The sequence below is a fragment of the Balaenoptera physalus genome, assembly GCF_965194825.1.
Source record: "Balaenoptera physalus genome assembly, chromosome: 8".
NCBI lineage: Eukaryota > Metazoa > Chordata > Mammalia > Artiodactyla > Balaenopteridae > Balaenoptera > Balaenoptera physalus.
Window position 1 is genome coordinate 53,397,029 of NC_138887.1, and position 11,834 is coordinate 53,408,862.

General features: G+C 38.9%; 1 long non-coding RNA gene across 1 annotated transcript in view; it reads left to right on the forward strand.

Moving 5' to 3' along the window:
* The window catches only part of LOC309665933, a 207,809-nt gene that overhangs the window by 121,091 nt on the left and 74,884 nt on the right, over positions 1–11,834 (forward strand). The window lies entirely within an intron of this gene.

Consider the following 11,834-nt stretch of genomic DNA (forward strand, 5'->3'; position numbering starts at 1 on the left):
GATGCAGCACGAGACTATTTTCATACTTCAGTCTAAGGATACTCAGGGATTTCAGGTGTGCATTTCCTTTTCTAGACATTGTCTGTTAATTACACTCTGTTCTAAAATAAGTTCCTGTCTACCCTTTCTTTTTAAAGAATATTTTAACTCAGGCATTAAGTTGCACAGCCTCATTTTCAACAATTCTTTCGACAGGTATTAGTTTTACTGGTTCCTTGCTCCACGTTATTTCTCGTTTCCATATCTGTCTTTCTTGGATTCATGTTTCATTTGCTAGACTGCATTTACAGTGGCTCTTTGCACATCTGAAAAGTTTAAATTGGCTAGTTTCTGTGTAGTACCTCTTAACGATGCCTCAGAACAGGTGTTTCATGTACTTTCCAAAGAAAACTTTGGAAAACAATGTTATAAGTTAACTAAGCTTATGTTGGCTGGAAGCATTGAGATTTTTGAAGCCAGACTTTATTTCATTATTAAGATGAAACATTCTTGTGATCAAAGAACCCCCATTCATTCAAATGGGCTTCACACAAATAATTACCAGGAATATACATTTACCTTATTTTAATAGATGGCATATCAGTTATACTTTCTCCCTCTGTTCTATTGTACTGCTGAGTTACAGACAAAGAGAAATAGGAAATTAAACATGGTTCACCTGAAGTCTTAAAAGTAAAAGCTTCTCAAAAAAGGCAGGATATGGGAAGCTGTACATTTATCCCTTCTACTCCATTGCCCTTACCCCCATCATAGGTAAATTAAATCATAGTTATCAATATGTATATAAGATAAGAAGATAGCACATCCTATGCTTGTGAACCAATATCACTACTGAGCTTTGTATGGCCAAAATTACCTTTGCTAACAGTGTATGGAAAATGAGAAAATGAGGTTTGGGTAAGAACAAATGGTAAAGTAAGGAGTGAATAGCAACACTATTTTGAAATAAGACTTCCTAAAGTAAGTGCTTTTCATTTATGACTGGAAATTTCCACTCTCCCTGTCCCTCCGCCCTGCCCTAGTTATCTGTACTCAAAATTCATTGCTAGGGATCCCAACCTGTAGTGTGAAGGTGTTTAAAGAAACCATATAGACGAGCTCTGGAAATATAGAGTCACATTTAAAAGAAAAACCTCTTATTGGAGTTTGGTGACATTAGAATTTGCTGGCTATGGAAAATGAATACCATGGCCTTTCCCTTCATATCCTGGAGTAGCCCTGCCATGTCCACCGGAATTCCTCCTTGAGAACTTGAAACGAGATTTGATTTCGGTCTCCACAATGTACACATGGTGAATCTACAAATGGCTTCTAAGCCTTTTGATGTTCATGAAGAGGAAGGAGCGGGGACCTGTTTCCTGGAAGCGTATGGGGCACTAGGGAGCATTAAAGAAAGAAACAATGGCAAAGGAAATGTCAGCGTTCTGCACTCATTATGTTCCTGTGAACAATGAATTTCATGAGTTTTGGGTCCTTGAATGGACGTGTTACAGGTTCCAATCCTGTTTCCAGCACTGTCTTGGGGACCACACATAATACTTTAGATTTATACTTGAAAAAACAGTCAACGTTGTACCTCCTTCCCCAAGTCACCTAATGGGGATACTGGGTTATTTTAATTACAGACAGTATGAAAAGCCTTTTGGAACATTTGCAGTTTGAAGATTTGTTAAAAGGCATGATTGTGTCAAATCTTACTCTTTCCACCCCTCAGTTCCTCATGTTAATTTTCTCCTTCTTAAGAACAGAGAATACTAGAAAAACGTAAAGAAGAAAATAATAACCCTCTATATTTATACATTAACTTCTCTGTGACTTTCAACATGTATCCTTATAGTCATATAAATAGGTATGTAATGTTTTGCTCTTAAGGTAAGAATTAAGAGTTTTGTAAGTTATAACAAATGGGATTGATTTTAAAAATTTTAAGCATAGTTATTCAAATAGAAGTCATTTGTGGATTTTATTTCCCACAAAACTTTCTGTTTCTGCCAAGCAACTACCCTAATTTTTATTTTTTCTGGCCTTAAGGCACAATAATACTTTACAAATTTTTTAATGGATTGTGTACGACTCAGACATTTCACGTTTTATCCAGTGCATATCATCCAAACCCTTAGATGGCTCCAGAGTTACAGAAAGAGAAATCATGGTAATCTGGACAACACCTTACTCAGAAATTTATCCTTGGACTGTTCAACTGACAAAGTCCCTATCAGAGTCTAATCTGCTCTTAAGCTTATTACCTTAGGACTTTCAGTGCTGAATATGGTTGCACAGCAAATAATAAACTAGCAAATATCTACCACCTATAATTTCCAAAGAACTGTGTTAGAAACAAAAAGTAGAAGTCATGGTTCATATAACCAAAAAGGAATAACTCCTCATCCCTGTCATGTTTTTAGAGAGGTATCTTAGGAGAATTATTCCATATTCAACCTCCACTGTGACACTTAGTGTTAATTAAACCATTCAGGAATGAGAGTTATTTAAATTTCAGGTATCCCCAGACCTGGCTCACTTTCCCCCACTCCCCTCATGTCTTAATTTAGAGCTGTGCATCATGTTTCTCATTTCCCCTCCTGTTTTTTTAATAATTACCAATCCCTTAAGAAGAACATAAATGAGGGCAAGAGAGAGTCTTTACTGGGTATTAAGCCCTTAGTCATACTCTATATTAGCATGTGCTTAGCATGTTAAAAATATTATCTAATCTTTACCTCTTGCTTTGATATTGGTATTGCTGATATCTATCTGATACCTATTCACCCTCAAAATCCCATTCTCCCCTTTTTCCTGGCCACATGGCCTCTCTGTTCCTGGTCACATTTGTCAGTTTCTCATGCTCTTCCCCTTACATCCTATTGGTGAGAATGAGTCACATGATCAATGGGAGGTGAGGTGAAGAGCAAAACCTTTGCGTGTGTGACTTATTTACAGAAAATTGCTCGTCCTGGGTTTCCTCTTTTCCCCCTTCCTGCAGGCTGGCTGGATTTGCTGAGACCCAGCTGTGCCCTTGTAAAGGTGGAAGAGGGGCTAAAAGATGGAAGGAATCCGTGCTCCTAAACGGCTCAGAGGAGTAGAACCGCCCACCCAGCTTAGAATGCCCGCCTTAAAATGGTTCCACAAGAAGGAGAGACACAAACCTCTAATTTAAGTCATTGCCTTTTTTTTTTTTTTAAGCATTGTATTTTTTTTTTTTTTTTTTTAAGAGAAGAGCCTCTTTTTTTTTTTTTTTTTTTTTAAAGAAATTCACGTTCTTTTATTTATTTATTTATGACTGTGTTGAGTCTTCGTTTCTGTGCGAGGGCTCTCTCTAGTTGCGGCAAGTGGGGACCACTCTTCATCGCGGTGCGCGGGCCTCTCACCATCGCGGCCTCTCTTGTTGCGGAGCGCAGGCTCCAGATGCGCAGGCTCAGTAATTGTGGCTCACGGGCCCAGTTGCTCCGTGGCATGTGGGATCTTCCCAGACCAGGGTTCGAACCCGTGTCCCCTGCACTGGCAGGCAGATTCTCAACCACTGCGCCACCAGGGAAGCCCTAAGCATTGTATTTTGAGGTCTCTTTCTTTCAGCAGCTTAGTCCTTACCTCAACTAAGAAAGATTGCTTGATTTCATTTTACAGATCAAGAAGAGAGAGACTCACAGGGGTAAGTCACTTACATATTAGGATTTGTCCAGCTTCCCCTCTTGCTCAGCAGAGCATATTTCTACTGAGCCCCATTGGAATAGGAACAGAACAAAACCCAAAACCATGTGGGCCCATGGACCAGAGAACACTCAGCCCCTATAAGATGTAAGTCAGGGCTTCCCTGGTGGCGCAGTGGTTGAGAATCTGCCTGCCAATGCAGGGGACACGGGTTCGAGCCCTGGTCTGGGAAGATCCCACATGCCGCGGAGCAACTGGGCCCGTGAGCCACAACTACTGAGCCTGCGCGTCTGGAGCCTGCGCTCTGCAACAAGAGAGGCTGCGATAGTGAGAGGCCCGCGCACCGCGATGAAGAGTGGCCCCCGCTCGCCACAACTAGAGAAAGCCCTCGCACAGAAACGAAGACCCAACACAGCCAAAATAAATAAATAAATAAATAAAGATCTAAGTCAGAACTCTTTATTCTATTTCTGGATCTCAAATGAGCACCCTTTCATTCAGTGGTTCTCCTCCAGAGGTTTGCTTTCTTGGAACTGCCCGTCCTCACTGCAAGTTCAAAAAAGAGCTTTCAGGGTTGTAGGTCATGTGACATCACCTCGGTTGATCTCAACGCCTCTGAAAAACGGCAGCAGAAGAAAGGACTCTTTCCACGTGAGTTCCTCCTCTGTCCCCATCTCTTAGGGAGGATATTATTCCTTACCAAAAAAAAAAAAAAAAAAAAAAAAAGCTATCATCTTGTTCTACAAAGGCCAAATAAATATAATTAACACCAAATTTGTTCTGCTGACCAAACAGCACAGTCGTAAAAAGATAATCTTCATGAAATAAATGACGAGGCCTCCTTGATAAATCAATAAGGCAAAAACCTTGAGAGTAAATCAAGACAAAGGGGAAAACAGCTGGAAGAAATCAAACAAGCAAAGCAGGTGCATTGGCTTGTGTTCGGGAAGATAAAACACAGCATGAGGCATCGCACATTGACACAAAAAGCAAGATCTGTAACCTCTGTCAGGCTTTGAACTTAGCTAAATGCATGACTTAGAAGAGCTGGTAGCTGGGAACTAGTTGAACTAAGAGTGTCAAGACCAATTCTGAAGACGTTTTCTCATACTTAGCCTGTTTTGCTGTGCTCCGAGGATTGCCAAACAGCCAGTGGCAGATGGCCCTTCCGCTAAGTGTGTTTTAAGTGATGTGAGGGATTGTGTGATGGACCATTTCCCCAGAGTAGCAGGAAGAAAAAATTCTTGTAAAAAATGCCTCTGCTATGCGAGGCGGCTGTAAAACATGCAGGGGGTGAGCAGACCTTTGACAAGACCGCACTGGGCCCAGCAGTGCTGAATGACTCCAACATACATCTGTGGGCATTCAACAGGGACGAAAGCGTAAATACTAAACCACGGCACGACCTGGAATACATACCTTACGCAACATAATCTCTTACCCAGCAACACTATTTCCTTTTCCAGAGAAGGCCTCCTTGCCGTTGTGGAGGTAGATTTAGATATCACACTTGATTCCATTTTGGCAGCGTTCATTAGGCCAAACATAACTGCCTCCTTCATTTTGGGCCTCTGAGAATGCTTCAGAAGTTGTAATCCAAGCATGCAAACACACACACTGAAGAGTGCCAGGAGTCTGATTTCCAATAGTTTCTGGCTAAGAGCCTTTCCTAATTTCTCACACAAAAATATGAACGCTGAGAAAAGCCACCAAAAATTTGAATTTTCAGAATCTGGGAGCTCTTAACATCGAACCGCAAGATGGGTAGAATCGGATTGAAAAATGCAATTGAGACCCACCAGTGCCAGATCTTTGCAACAGAGCAAGCTGCCCAGCTGGAAGAAAAGTAGAGAAATCCCCAAACCATTTGTCTTTTGGCTCCAAAATCTCAGAACTATACCAGCAAGAAAATTGAGCAGCTGTCTCGCTCTCCTGCACAGGTGTCCGGCCTTACGAAGTACACTACAGCTAATACAGCTGTTCCTATGCAAATTAGAGACTGATGCTTCTAGAGAACAAATTGAGAGGCGTGTGGAGGAAGGGTTGCCAGATTTAGCAGATACACATACAGGATGCCCAGTTAAATTTGAATTTCATGTAAACTACAAATAATGTTTTAATATAACTATGTCCCAAATAGTAAACGGAAACAACAACATAATTTTTTAGTGTAAGTATGTCCCCAATACTTGTGGGAGATACTTATACTAAAAAATTATTTGTAGTTCTATCTGAAATTCAAACTTAACTGGGCATCCTGTGCTTAATCACGGAGATATAGATCCTACAAATAAAGGTGTGGAAGGCGAGGCAAAGCCACAAGAAGCCCTTATAAGCATGCTAGCTGGATGTTAGAAATTTACATTTATTTAATCTGTTCAGAACAGCATAGCCTGGGAAGGATAATACCCCAAATCAGCCCAGCACAGATGAGAACTACTACAATGAAGACTGCCTCTTAGAAACCAAGAATTGGCCTAATGTATATTCACTGACCTGCCTTCTAGTTGGTCTATAGCTAGATTCCAACAGACGCGGAATGTCATGAAAGGAAATCCACATTCCCATCAACTGGCAAGCAGTGGCGGAGTGGCAAGTGTTTAGACAAGCTCTAGACAGAGCTTGTTTCATTAAGAATAAATAAAGGAGAAAAGACAAAACAAAACAAGGGAAAACATATCAGAGAAAGTAACTACTAGCCGAAGAATATAAGTATTTTTTTTTATAAAGTAGCTTTTTAATATTTTTGTGTTCCAATTCTTTTTTTAAAAAAATTAATTAATTAATTAATTTGTTTATGGCTGTGTTGGGTCTTCGTTTCTGTGCGAGGGCTTTCTCTAGTTGCGGCAAGTGGGGGCCACTCTTCATCGCGGTGCGCGGGCCACTCATTATTGCGGCCTCTCTTGTTGCGGAGCACAGGCTCCAGACGTGCAGGCTCAGTAATTATGGCTCACGGGCCTAGTTGCTCCGCGGCATGTGGGATCTTCCCAGACCAGGGCTTGAACCCGTGTCCCCCGCATTGGCAGGCGGATTCTCAACCACTGCGCCACCAGGGAAGCCCATAAGTATTTTTATACTGCTTGACATAGTCCATTTGCACTCCGTGAGACAAGAGGCAGGAGTCACAAAGATGAATTGAGAAGCAAGGTATGTGAGATAAAGAGATTTTAGGAGTTCAGAATTAAGTATAGTAGGAGTATTAGAACTGTTATTGGAGTCATGAAGTAGTTAATGTGTAACATTGATTCAGAGTTTAGATAGGAGATGCTTTCAGAACTTATAAGAAAAGTCAAAGGGGAAAAACATGAAGAGATGATAGCTAGAAAGGATGGAGAACCCTGCAAATTTCAAGAATAAACAAACAATCCAAATTAAAAAGGAAAAAGAAAAGTCTGCATCAGACTTGCCTTCCGCAAATATAAAAGCCAGAAGAGAGTGTGGAGAAATAGCTATACAATTTGAGTAAAAATTGGTCCCCCAATGTCCACATTTACCTAAATTACTCTTCTTGTGTAAAGAAATAAGACATTCTCATATGTGAAAGATTTGGAAAACATATCACACGTGTATGTTTCTTGAAAGTAAATTTCATTGAGAAGTTCAACGTGTGTTCAAGAAATTAATCAAAGTAAGAATTCAAAACTAGGTAAGTCTTGGAGAAAGTGCCTTGATGCTTTCCGTGATCATCTGAGGAACAGCAGCGTTCATGCTGGTGAAGCAGTGTGGTTTACAGCAGCGGTTCGCAAATGTGGAAATGCATGGGAATTACCAGGAGAACGTTTAAAACCACAAGCAATTAAGTCCCACTTCAGATTAATTAAATCAGAAATTCAGAGCAGGAGGTGTGAAAGTGGGTGTTTAATGCTTTCAAAGCTTCACATTTGAGTTTAATATGTAGCCAGGGTTGAGACCCATCATTTAGATAGAGAACAAGCATGAGATTGGAAGGTCTGGGTTTAAACTCCTTGCCTGTGACTTGTGGAGCAAGTGGTGACTATAAGCAAATGACTCAATCTATCTAGACTTCGTTTATTAATTTTTTTAAAAAAGCTTTGATAATAATGTGGTAATAATAATAATACCTGTCCCATATATTGGTCATTAACATAAAATTGGAAAATATATGTGCCATTCGCCAAAGCAGGCTTGTACAGTTTCTAGCCACAACACAATATTTTCTGTCTTTTCTGGGCATGGCAGTGTGCATGTGCTGTTTCTTCTGTGTGTGTTATCATAAAGAAGGGTTTTGTAGTTTAGTCAGCCTTTCTCCCACAAACCACTAAATTTTATGTAATTTCAAACACATTTCGGTTCTACAGAGAGCAGCAGCTCATTTGCCAGCCTTGAAAGGACCTCTGAAATTTGGTCCCTCTCATTTATTTCAATGCAAACCAATCACTCGGCCCTCCTCGCTGAATCCCTGCCCAGCGCTCGATGGCCCTGATCCCGCCCTGCTCACTCCTATCCTGAATCATTCGCTCCCTGCTCGCTAGTTCCCACGCCTGCCACCTCCTCAAGGCCCAACTCATCTTTCATCTCCACTGCTCTTTCCTGATGACCCCAGCTCTCAGGGACCTTCCGTAACACCCATGTAAACTTAGTCATATTTTCCAACACCTACCTTATAAAATTCAGTACTCTATTAATTATAATTTTGCATGTATTTGCCCTAAGTAAACTTTAATTTCCTGTGAGGGGTGTAGGAAGAAGACAGAGTGATGTGGAAAGAATACTTAATAACATACAAAATGCTCATGATATGGTATTGAAGCAAAAAAAAAGTTGGACACTAAATTGAATATACAATATTGACTCAATTATGGAAAATTGCATAAAGCCAAGACTGGAAAAATAAGGGGTTGGCAGTGGGTATCTCTTAGTGGTCAGATTATGAGGAAATTTTATATGTTTTCTTCATACTTTTCTTTATTTCCCATGAGCTGTATTTATTAATTCTATAGTAAGTCAAAATATGTTTTATAAAGAAAAGGAACTGTGATACAAAATGGCATATTAACAGAATCAAACTTTTCAGAAAACATGTATTATAAAAGTTTGAGAATAGTGTACAAAAATGTTAATAGCATACACCAAAAAAGATATATGGATGGCAAATAGGTACACGAAAAACTTGCTGAATGTCACTATTTGTCAAGAAAATGCAAATTAAAGTCACAAGGAAATATCATTGCACGTATCAGAACATGACTAAATTAAAATGTCTGACAACACCTAATAATAGCCAGAATTGTACATCTATATTCAATGTTGGCAGCAATACCTATAATAGAAAAAACTGGAACTAAATTATCTAACCCTATAGAAATTCTCAGAAATTTATTGTACCACTTCAAAACAGAATAATTTACAGCCAACAGAAGTTATGTTTCAAGAGAATTTTAAATAAGTTAAAAGCTTATAATATAATATTGAGAAAATATGTGAGACATCAACAATAGTTAATCTTTGGTGGTGGTAGAAGACAGCTAATTTTTTTCTTCATGCTTTTCCAAATGTTAGCGTATATTATGTCCATTAGAAGAAAAAGCAAACATTTTAATGTAATGACTTGTTTCTGGAATACAAATAGAATCACTTCAGCGGGGGAATTCAGTGACCCTTGCTGCTGATTTGTGAATGACTTGGGTTTCTAGGACAATAGCTTTTCTTTTCTTTTTTTTTTTTAACATCTTTATTGGAGTATAATTGCTTTACAATGGTGTGTTAGTTTCTGCTTTATAACAAAGTGAATCAGCTATACATATACATATATCCCCATATCCCTTCCCTCTTGCACCTCCCTCCCTCCCACCCTCCCTCCCCAACCCCTCTAGGTGGTCACAAAGCACCCAGCTGATCTCCCTGTGCTACGCGGCTGCTTCCCACTAGCTATCAGTTTTACATTTAGTAGTGTATATATGTCCATGCCACTCTCTCACTTTGTCCCAGCTTTCCCTTCCCCCTCCCCGTGTCCTCAAGTCCATTCTCTAGTAGGTCTGCATCTTTGTTCCCGTCCTGCCCCTAGGTTCTTCAGGACCTTTTTTTTTTTTTTTTTTTTTTGATTCCATATATATGTGTTAGCATACGGTATTTGTTTTTCTCTTTCTGACTTACTTCACTCTGTATGACAGACTCTAGGTCCATCCACCTCACTACAAATAACTCAATTTCATTTCTTTTTATGGCTGAGTAATATCCCATTGTATATATGTGCCACATCTTCTTTATCCATTCATCTGTCGATGGACACTTAGGTTGCTTCCATGTCCTGGCTATTGTAAATAGACCAAAGAAGATATACAGATTGCCAACAAACACATGAAAGAATGCTCAACATCATTAATCATTAGAGAAATGCACATCAAAACTACAATGAGGTATCACCTCACACCAGTCAGAATGGCCATCCTCAAAAAATCTACAAACAATAAATGCTGGTGAGGGTGTGGAGAAAAGGGAACCCTCTTACACTGTTGGTGGGAATGTAAATTGGTACAGCCACTATGGAGAACAGTATGGAGGTTCCTTAAAAAACTAAAAATAGAATTACCATATGACCCAGCAATCCCACTACTGGGCATATACCCTGGGAAAACCATAATTCAAAAAGAGCAATAGCTTTTCTTGATATATTGTGTATTTTTGATTTAATTACTGGTCAATTTGTATTCTATTTGGGAGTAGTGCTCAAAATGTGGTGTGTATCCCTGGCAGCCTCTGGATTCAAAAACTATTTTCATAATAATACTAAGACATTATTTGCCTTTTTCATAGTGTGACATTTGCACTGATAGAACAAAAGGAATAGCGGATAAAAACTTCTGGTGCCTTAGCGTGAATCAAGGTAATGGCACAAAACTGTACCAGTTTTTACTGCATTTTTTGCTACCACATACTCACTGCAAAAAAAAGAAAAAGGAGAAAAATATTTAGTTCAGAGTGTCCATGAGGAAGCAACAATAATTACTTTATTAAATCTTAGTCCTTGAGTTTTTATAGTATTCTCTATGACACAATAGGAAATAAACCTAAAGTATACTGAGTATGATGATTGTTTTAAGGGAAAGAACTTGGGCTATTATTGATTGAAATTCTGAGCTGAACTGTTAGTTTTTTCATTTTTACTTGAAAGAATGACTGACAGAAGGCTATGGTTATCCTGATCTGGATTTTCAACATTTTCTTGAAAATGATCATAGTGAGCCCGTTACTTCAAGGAAAACAATAAGCAGTATTTGTTGTCAGGGATAAAAATCTGAGGTTTCTGGTGAAAATTAGAATTTTGGAAAACTGCTATCCACCGTATGAGCTTAACAGCTTCCCAATACTTAAAGACTTTTCTGATAAAATTAATTTAGTATTACAGAATGTGATTTTTTTTTAATGTTACATGATGAATGGGTCGACATTTGGAAGAGCTATATAACTCATTGAAGCAATATTTTCTAAGTAACCAGAGCATGATGATACAAGGTTATGCTTGGGTAAATGATCCATTCAGAGGGCAGGAGAGACCAATGGCCTTTAAAGTAACGGAGTAGGAAGAGTTCACTGAGAAAGTTTCAGATTCCATACTGCAACTTTTAAGAAGCTATTATTAAAATATCCTTCCCTTTTCCAACCATGAATATGAGGTGTGGTTGTCTTTATATACTTCAACCAAAATAACATATTACAACAGATTGAATGCAGAAGCCGATATGATAATCCACTGAAGTTATTCTCAATAAATTCCTGAGTTGGGTTTATGAAGCCCTGAGTTTCGAAGCCCCACACTCACTGTTTCAGATACATTATTAGGCTTACTATCAATTTTCTGGTACCTATATTCAACAAAACAAAGGAAACGGCCTTTTTGTACAAAATTATCTTAATGAGACATTTCCTCTATTGCCTTACATATTGGAAAGAAACAATTGTAGCTGTTTATTTTTTGGAAACTATCCTAATGTAACTGAGCCCAATACCAAATATACATTATTCCAGTGTATCAGTTAGGATGGTGTTTAGCAACATGTAAAATAAAACCAAAATTACAGTGAAAGAGATTTATTTTTTCTTACATAAAGAGAAGTTATGATAGATCCTCTAAAGCTGGTGCAGTGGTTCCACAATGTGCTCGATGCCCTAGGCTTGTGGCATCTTTCTGCCTTGCCTTCCTTAGCGTATGATTTTAATCTTCATGT